The sequence below is a fragment of the Abramis brama genome (genome assembly GCF_963993115.1).
Source record: "Abramis brama genome assembly, chromosome: 10".
NCBI lineage: Eukaryota > Metazoa > Chordata > Actinopteri > Cypriniformes > Leuciscidae > Abramis > Abramis brama.
Window position 1 is genome coordinate 11,077,442 of NC_139972.1, and position 7,856 is coordinate 11,085,297.

Genomic DNA, 7,856 nt, shown 5'->3' on the forward strand with positions numbered 1-7,856 from the left:
TTTTTAGCTGGTCAGGCTGGTCTAAGCTGGTCAGCCTGGCTGGTCTTAGCTGGTCAGGCTGGTCAGCTTGGCTGGTCTTAGCTGGTCATTGTTGGGCTTAGCTGGTTTTAGCTGGTCAGGCTGGTCTTAGCTGGTCATTGTTGGGCTTAGCTGGTTTTAGCTGGTTTTAGCTGGTCATTGTTGGGCTTAGCTGGTTTTAGCTGGCCAGGCTGGTCATTTTTGGGCTTAGCTGGTTTTAGCTGGTCAGGCTGGTCTTAGCTGGTCAGGCTGGTCTTAGCTGGTCAGGCTGGTCTTAGCTGGTCATTGTTGGGCTTAGCTGGTTTTAGCTGGTCATTGTTGGGCTTAACTGGACAGGCTGTTTTTAGCTGGTCAGACTGGCTGACTCTATGTCTTCTCTATTTTTCCTGCCACTGTGTGTTGTGATAAATAATGTAAACAATTCCAAGTATACTTAAAATAATCTTCAGGAGCACAGGCAACAATTCAAATAAATTCCTTTTATTTGATATTGCAGCCCCTTAAAACAACCCATTGATATGCTAACAGTAATGTACAAAATTATTAATTGAAATGATTAAAATGCTAAAAACTATAATAGTAACTAAAGGAGACAATAACAGAATTATAGAGATACATTTTACATTACATTTTTCTTTTCTTTTTTTATGACATCTTGTATTTTTTGGGATATGTAATACCCCACTTGCTTCTCCCGCTTCTCTTTCTCCTTTTTTCGGGTTCTTTTTGTTTGAGCCAGTCACTGAAGCAGACTTGAAAGATAAATAATTTAGATTATTAATTTGTCACTTTTCAACTAGTAAAACTTAGAAAGGTAATCAACTAATGTAAAACCGTTTTACTAAATTGGCTACGGCTACATAAAGTATATGAATGAATGAATGAATAAATGAAATAACAGATTACCTCTCAAAACTTGCAGCTTGGATGGTGTCAGGGGAGGCTTTGCAGAGTGTTTATTCGTGGGACACTCCTTTCCTGACACACTTCTGCTCTTTAAAGTGTTTGTATGTGGATCTTCAAGACAAAACATAAATGAGCTTCAATTGTATGAAAAAAAACACTCTTCAAAATATCTTCTTTTATGTTATACAGAAAAAATAAACTTATACAGAATATATTCCAGTTGGTAGCTATAAATGTTGTGACGTTACTCCTACTTTGGCTACCACATCAGAGCTGCATTTTTTTTAAAGATCTCAATATTACAAATAAGAAGCTGTATTTTTTTTCCTACAAAGATATCTAGTCATTTCAGTGAGATCTTAACAATTTGTGTGGGACCTTTCAGCACGTGTCAAGCAACTTTAGTCTGGGTAGATGCCATATTTAATTCCAAGTGAATCAAAAATGAGGCTGTGTGGGATATGCATACAGTCAGTTCAAAAGTTTGTACCATCTAAATGTGCTGGATCTTTTTACTTCATCACCACCCATGTTTTCTAAAGTTGATTTTTTTCAATATTTCATCAACATAACAGTACATTTAACCGATTGTAAGTCTGTCTTTTACAGACAGTGTTAGCTGTAGCTTTGATTTCGAATTAAAAGTCAATATGTGATGATCATTAGCTTTAATGCAGAACATCAATAACTATGATTGGGACTGCCATATATACATACATTATAATGAGCAAAATATTGCATTAAAAACGTTGTCAATTCTTTGGGATTAGTTGCTGTATTTCAGCCATAGACTGTAAAAAAAGATGGACGACGCCCCTTCGCTCTCTTCCATTGATGAGAACTGAAGCCCGATATGGCGCTGACATCTTGGGGCTTGAGTTTGCGCAGTAGCGATCTCGGGACCAGACCTGCGCAGTAGTGAGCAGGAAGTAATCAACGCTCCGCCCTCACTCTCGCCGAATGCACTCAGGGAGAGAGGATTCTGCACACTTTTTAAAAAATTGATTGCAGTACGACAAGAGGCTTGTTAAAATAAAGTATACAATCTCCTCAGTCCTCCGAAGATCCAGACAAAATGTCCGTTGGTGCTTCGGTGACTACTTCGCTCAGAGAACCTGTCAATCACAGCTGTCAATCATGACGTTACACCACTGCATCACGTAACTAACTAAAAACCAACTTATTTTTGAAACAGACACTTGATCTTACACCAGCGTGATAAAAACAACAGCAAATGAAAGAAACCACATTTGGAAAAAAGATATTTGAAGTGTAATTTAATTGTTTAGTTGGTCTCACGTCCCGTTGAATAACACGGGGAGGCGGGGCTTATGACCTATACTAGGACCAGTCACCGGGGGGCGATCGAGACGTTTTGGCTTCACTTTTCAGGGCTTGTGCGGCACGCTTGGTTTCAGCATGTTGTCCTGGGAGGAGTGCATCCACAACAGGAGTTTCACTATGTAATAGTTGATTACTATTCAAGCCACTAGATATCAACTAAAGTGGATTTTCAGAGGGAAACAAATAAATTAAATTGACTTTAGAATTCACAAAATGACAGTTAATTGCATTAACATGCAATGTAATACCTATAAAAAAAAAAAAACATGTCAATGTGTTACATTAACAATGCATCTCTATTTAGTTTTTCACCGATGTCTAGGGGCTGTTCACACCAGGCCACTTCATGCATTTTCTCAGATCGGATTGCTGTCTGATTTATCAAAACGATTCCATTTACACCTGGTTACATCAATGTGTGTGTTTTTTTTTTTTTTTGCGGATATAAATCCGATCTTCAATTCCCGCTATGCAGATTTAATGGAGTGCACGTCACCGAAAGCAACAGATATGAGATACATTATTTTATTGATCATCAGCTAAAATTTCTGAATCAAAGCCCGCAATAAGAGAAAGCAGAAACAGCCCTGGTAAGATCATTTCGTTTCTTTACCTTTAATGAAGATGATTGTGTGTTAAGCATCAGCGACTTACTTTCACTTTGATTTGCGATAGTTTGCACGTTGGTTTGATGAATAGATGCTCATCTGCGGCGATGCGTGTTGCAGTAGCGTCATCATATCTGACTATAACATGACATATAGCCTATAACACGCTCTCACGTTTATTTTTTAATAAACCATATTCAACAACATATAAAAATGAAATGATCTTTAGAGTAAAGCCGCAGCCATCATTACCAAGCGCGAACCATTGACAGTGAATGAAACGAAGCGAACTTAGCCTGCAGGCCATAGTGTGACATGCGTTAACCAATGGTGTAAACATAATCATAGAGATGACGTGCCACGGGTTTTTATTTAAAAGAAAAAACGTAGCTTGTGTTTGTATGTAGGTCTAGGCAATTTATATTCACAATACTTAATAACTAATATTATTTTATTGCATTTGTATTAAATGTTTGAAGAGGTAAAAAAAATATCGGTCGGTCTTAACTAGTGTTGGGCGATATGCTCCATTTTCATATTGTCCTATCGTCAGCCTGTAAGATCGGTGGTACGCGATATTATCGTGAGGGGGCGGGGCTTACTTATTTGATCGTTAACTTGCTTATTTACTCGTTAATTTGCTTGTTTTATTAGTTCGTTTTATATATGAGAATTGTTTTCTATTTTGCTAGCAAAGTTGGAGTGTTTATCAATAGGCTAAATCAGGTTATTTCCCGGTATAGTGAGGTAAAAAAAAAAAGATCCTTATCATTATTGTATCTGACTCGGAGTATTTCAACATGTCAGCGGGAAATTTACGGACACACATCCTCTCATGCAGCATTTTGACCTACTTCTGCACGAGATGAGAACACGTTTTAATAATTTCTTGGGTCAAGAAAGAGTCAGAGTTTGTGATATATGTCATCCTACCAGTGCTCTCTCTGTCTGTATGCAAGTGCACTTCACACATCGCACTTCAATAAGCCCGAAGAACGCGGGTTAATGTGTTTTAAATGCTGAGAGAAATCAAAGGCAAAAATCTAAAAGTTGATCGGTTATACTTAAACTTATGACTTGACTCCGATAAAGGAAAACGGGTTAATCCGTTTACATGACATGCATTGCCAGTTTATTCAGCATAATCGAGTTAATAACGTGCATGTAAACGCGCTCATTCCCTGAAAGTGAAAGCAGAAACGGACTGAGCTTTCGCTGCATTAACAGCGCATTCTCTCAGAGACGACGGTGGATATAACGGTATAGCAACTATCTTAATTTACTGGCTTAATATTTCTCTTGTGGACTTAAATTATTGACAGTGAAACAATTAGAAGAATATTACTTGTTAAACAAGTGTTTGAAGTAGGGGTGACCCCGAATAGTCGAAGATTCGATTGGAGGAGCCTGATTCGACTACCGATCTCACGGTCGAATCTTCGCACAGGTGTTATGAAACGAGGATCATGCCACTTTGGCTATATGAGGTCGCTCAATGTCTGATTTCACATAGAACTAGTTTTCTGTCAATACGTTAATATTCAGCCTATTATGATAATGCTGTATATGAAAATGTGCAAAGAAATAAGCTTTTAATAAATATTTTTAATGTGCGTGAATAAATCCAAACACCCCGTGACAGATTTAAGTTTCACTTTCAATCCGTGACTGACAGAGGAGCGGCTTGGCGGCAAGGATTTACATTTTTAACAATGTCTGGGATAAGAAACTTTAAAGTGTGGATGTACACCATCAGAAAGGATATTCTCCAAGGCTGGATTTAGCATCAGGAAAACCATGATCGCACTTCTGCCGGCCAACGAACATGTTTCACGTCAGAATGTATTTTATCCGCGCGCACAATTTGAAAAGACTCCAACGGACACAGACAGAGTGAAAGACTGGATTTGTTCTCTCGATCAGGTAACGTTAGGGTACAAGTGATTTCAAATCTTTTTAGCCGGTTATAATTTGATTTTTAGATGCTGTGAGTGTGAACATTTTTAGCTTAAAAGACTGCCACTCCAGTTTAGCATTTATTGTTGTTTCTGCAGTTAAAAAGACAAAGTTGAAAATTCTGGCTACTATCGTTATTTTAATAGTTTCTTTATTTTAATTTTATTTATTGATCTGTCAGGGTTATCTAATCTTTATTTGTGGCTTGTGTTTTGAATATATGTTCCCCTGCACTTTAGGCATTTTGCACACATTTGCTCATCTTGTGACTTGATTCTGATTTATTTCGTTTTGTATTTTTGTTTATTAGAAAGGTATATTCTGTTCTAATTTAATTTAGTAAATTAATTGTTTATTTTTTCGGTGCATCGATGTTGTGCTCGCACAGGTAATTTAGCCGATTTAATTTGATTTGCATGTGAAATGCAAATCATGTCCGTGGCCTTTCTGGAGTTATTTATGTTATTTCTTAGTTTTATTGATCCAAATTTTTTTTATACTTTTTCTTCTATATCTTTGTGTGATTTTCTGTACATGGCGGCTTTGAAATGTTAAAGCCCCGCCCCCAGCCCCACCCCTATACACATGATTCGACTATTAGTCGACTATAGGCAAGACATGACGATTCTGATTCGACTATGAAAATCCATAGTCGGGGACACCCCTAGTTTGAATTTGCTTTTGATTTCACAGACGGCAGAGTTGTGCTGCGTTCTTGAACTAAAGACTTTTATTAGGCCTATATAATTTTAGTGATATTATTATCATTAATATTTTGTAATTGTATTGTTTTTAGTGTTATTAGTGTCATTCAATGTTTTGTTAATGTGCTATGGAAACAAAATACTGACGAACAACGATGCCGTCTTCATCTTGGCTCTAAATGATGTGTCTGTTAAAGCAAGCACTCTTGACAATTTGTGAATGGATCTCATACGCACGTCGGTGATGTCGCAAGTGTGGTTATGTGGTGATGTCGTTATGAATTTAGGCAAGGCAAATTAATTGTAGTTCATAATTAATGTACCCATTAATGTTCATGTTTCAGTACCCATGCCTACATATGGGTGTGTTCATATGGATGAAAGCCTGTTGTGTTCAGTCTCTTGATTTGTGATAGTGGCAGCTATTGTGAAACTCACCTTGTCAAGGTGACCGCATCAAGATCTTGTCCTGAAGAATCACAGGGCCAAACGCTAGGGATTATTTCATCTGATAACAAGAGCATAGCCATACGTTTAAGAACTCTAATGATATCTTTAGCCCCTGATATTGCATTGGGGATATCAATTCAAACATTTTAAAGGCTAAGAGTATGAGCCATGAGTAAGCTGGCCAGATATCTGTGAAAAATAACTTGCGTGCCTGAACCATATTTAGCATTTAAAAGTAAAAAGAATTTCAGTATCAGTAAAAAATACATACAAATAAATAAATAGCCCTGAGTATGGTGTCTGTCTCACTGGCCAACATAACTCAAAACAGACCTAGAGAAATAAAATAAAATATACCAATGACCATGATATCCTGTTATCGTAATAGTTAAATAAATTATTATAACTACGACCATTATACCATTATATTTGTCGCCTATTATTTAGCCTACAGGCTTCTCAAGGACAATCACACTGAAAAAACCTGGGGTTAATGATTTTAAAATGTGAGACTTCTTTCAAAAGCATAAATCTTACAGACCCCAAACTTTTGGACAGTAGTGCATTGTATGTTTGAGGTGGTTTTGCTTACTAGTCATATGGTTCATAGCCATGGAGATTTTCTTGGACGGGGGTGCAGCAGGCCTTCAGCATGATGATCTACAGTAGGAACATAACATGCAATTTCACAGAGCCAACACTGTTACATAGGATTTACAATAGGGTTTATTACAAGAAACCAAGCCAGAGCAGAGGTGAACTGCAGAAAAGAGAAAGAATTATATATTTAGATAATATATTAAGATAATAATTAATTATATATTAAGATAAATAGATGCATATGAAACTAATAATTCACCCTTTGTTGTAGAGGTTTTTTTCCTGTTGCTCCTGAAATCACTTTTTTTAAATCACTATTTGTAAGTGACGTCACTGATTAACAGTGCAGTGCATTCTTTTAGGTTAAATAAATTAGCTTACTTCCAATCACCCATTGACAAATTACCAGCAAAACAAAACTATCAAAAACTGTTATCTACACAAAGATGTGGTTAAAACCCCAAACTTTTATCAACAAGAGCTCCAGTCAGACTATAGTTAGCCTTAACGTAAGTTAGGCCTAACTTAACGTTACCTCTTCTGAAACTGGTTGAGATGCTAACGGACTTTTTCGAAGACACAAAACCATTTCTATAAAGTAAATATTCAACAGGAGCGTGTCAATTACACGTAATAAAGGTGTCAGGGACGTTTGTATGTATTATTTGTGTGAATTTGTTGACTAAACTCACCTGAAAGCAGTGAAAACAACAGTGAGAGACGAGTTTTGCTGTGTGTCAGTTGATGACGTTTCCCGTTTCCATCTGCTCTCGCGCGCACAACGCGCTCGCTCCAGTGTTTGAATGCGAATGTTCGAATGTTCACGCGCACGCACATTAAAACACTTCAAAGTCACGCAGCATTTAAATAAACATCTATAATTAAAAAAATCATTAATATTAAATCATGAATTTAAAACTCATTGTGTAGTTATATGACCCATTCATGTGCAATATGCCAGGTTTATGGCAGGCGAGTAAAAAAAATTGTGACAGTGACAGAAGTATTAAAAGTTTTTTATTTTATTTTTGAAAAATCCAATTTACATTTATATAATGATAAGTTGCGTTAGAATACTAATAATTGCGTTATATTACTAAATGGCAAACAAACAAACAAACAAACAAAAAATCTGGGTTCCAGACGGTTCCAATAATTAACTAGTGTATATTATAATCAACTTCGTCTATATTAACTTATTGTGTGTGTGTGTGAATTATTATTATTATTATTATTATAATACATAATTATATATATATATATATATATA

At 36.4% G+C, this 7,856-nt stretch overlaps 1 long non-coding RNA gene across 4 annotated transcripts; it reads right to left on the bottom strand.

The window, feature by feature from the left end:
• Positions 1-499: 499 nt before the first annotated feature.
• Positions 500-7,352, bottom strand: LOC311090630. Of its 4 annotated transcripts, none has more exons than XR_014607912.1 (6): positions 7,279-7,348; positions 7,122-7,177; positions 6,579-6,746; positions 5,975-6,044; positions 925-1,035; positions 500-770 (listed from the first exon to the last, which is right to left on the bottom strand). It is a non-coding gene; the product is annotated as an uncharacterized lncRNA (long non-coding RNA). The 4 variants fall into 4 exon arrangements; XR_014607913.1 differs by having other exon boundaries at positions 6,579-6,646; positions 7,279-7,334; XR_014607910.1 differs by lacking the exon at positions 7,122-7,177 and having other exon boundaries at positions 7,279-7,352.
• Between the last annotated feature and the right edge of the window lie 504 nt (positions 7,353-7,856).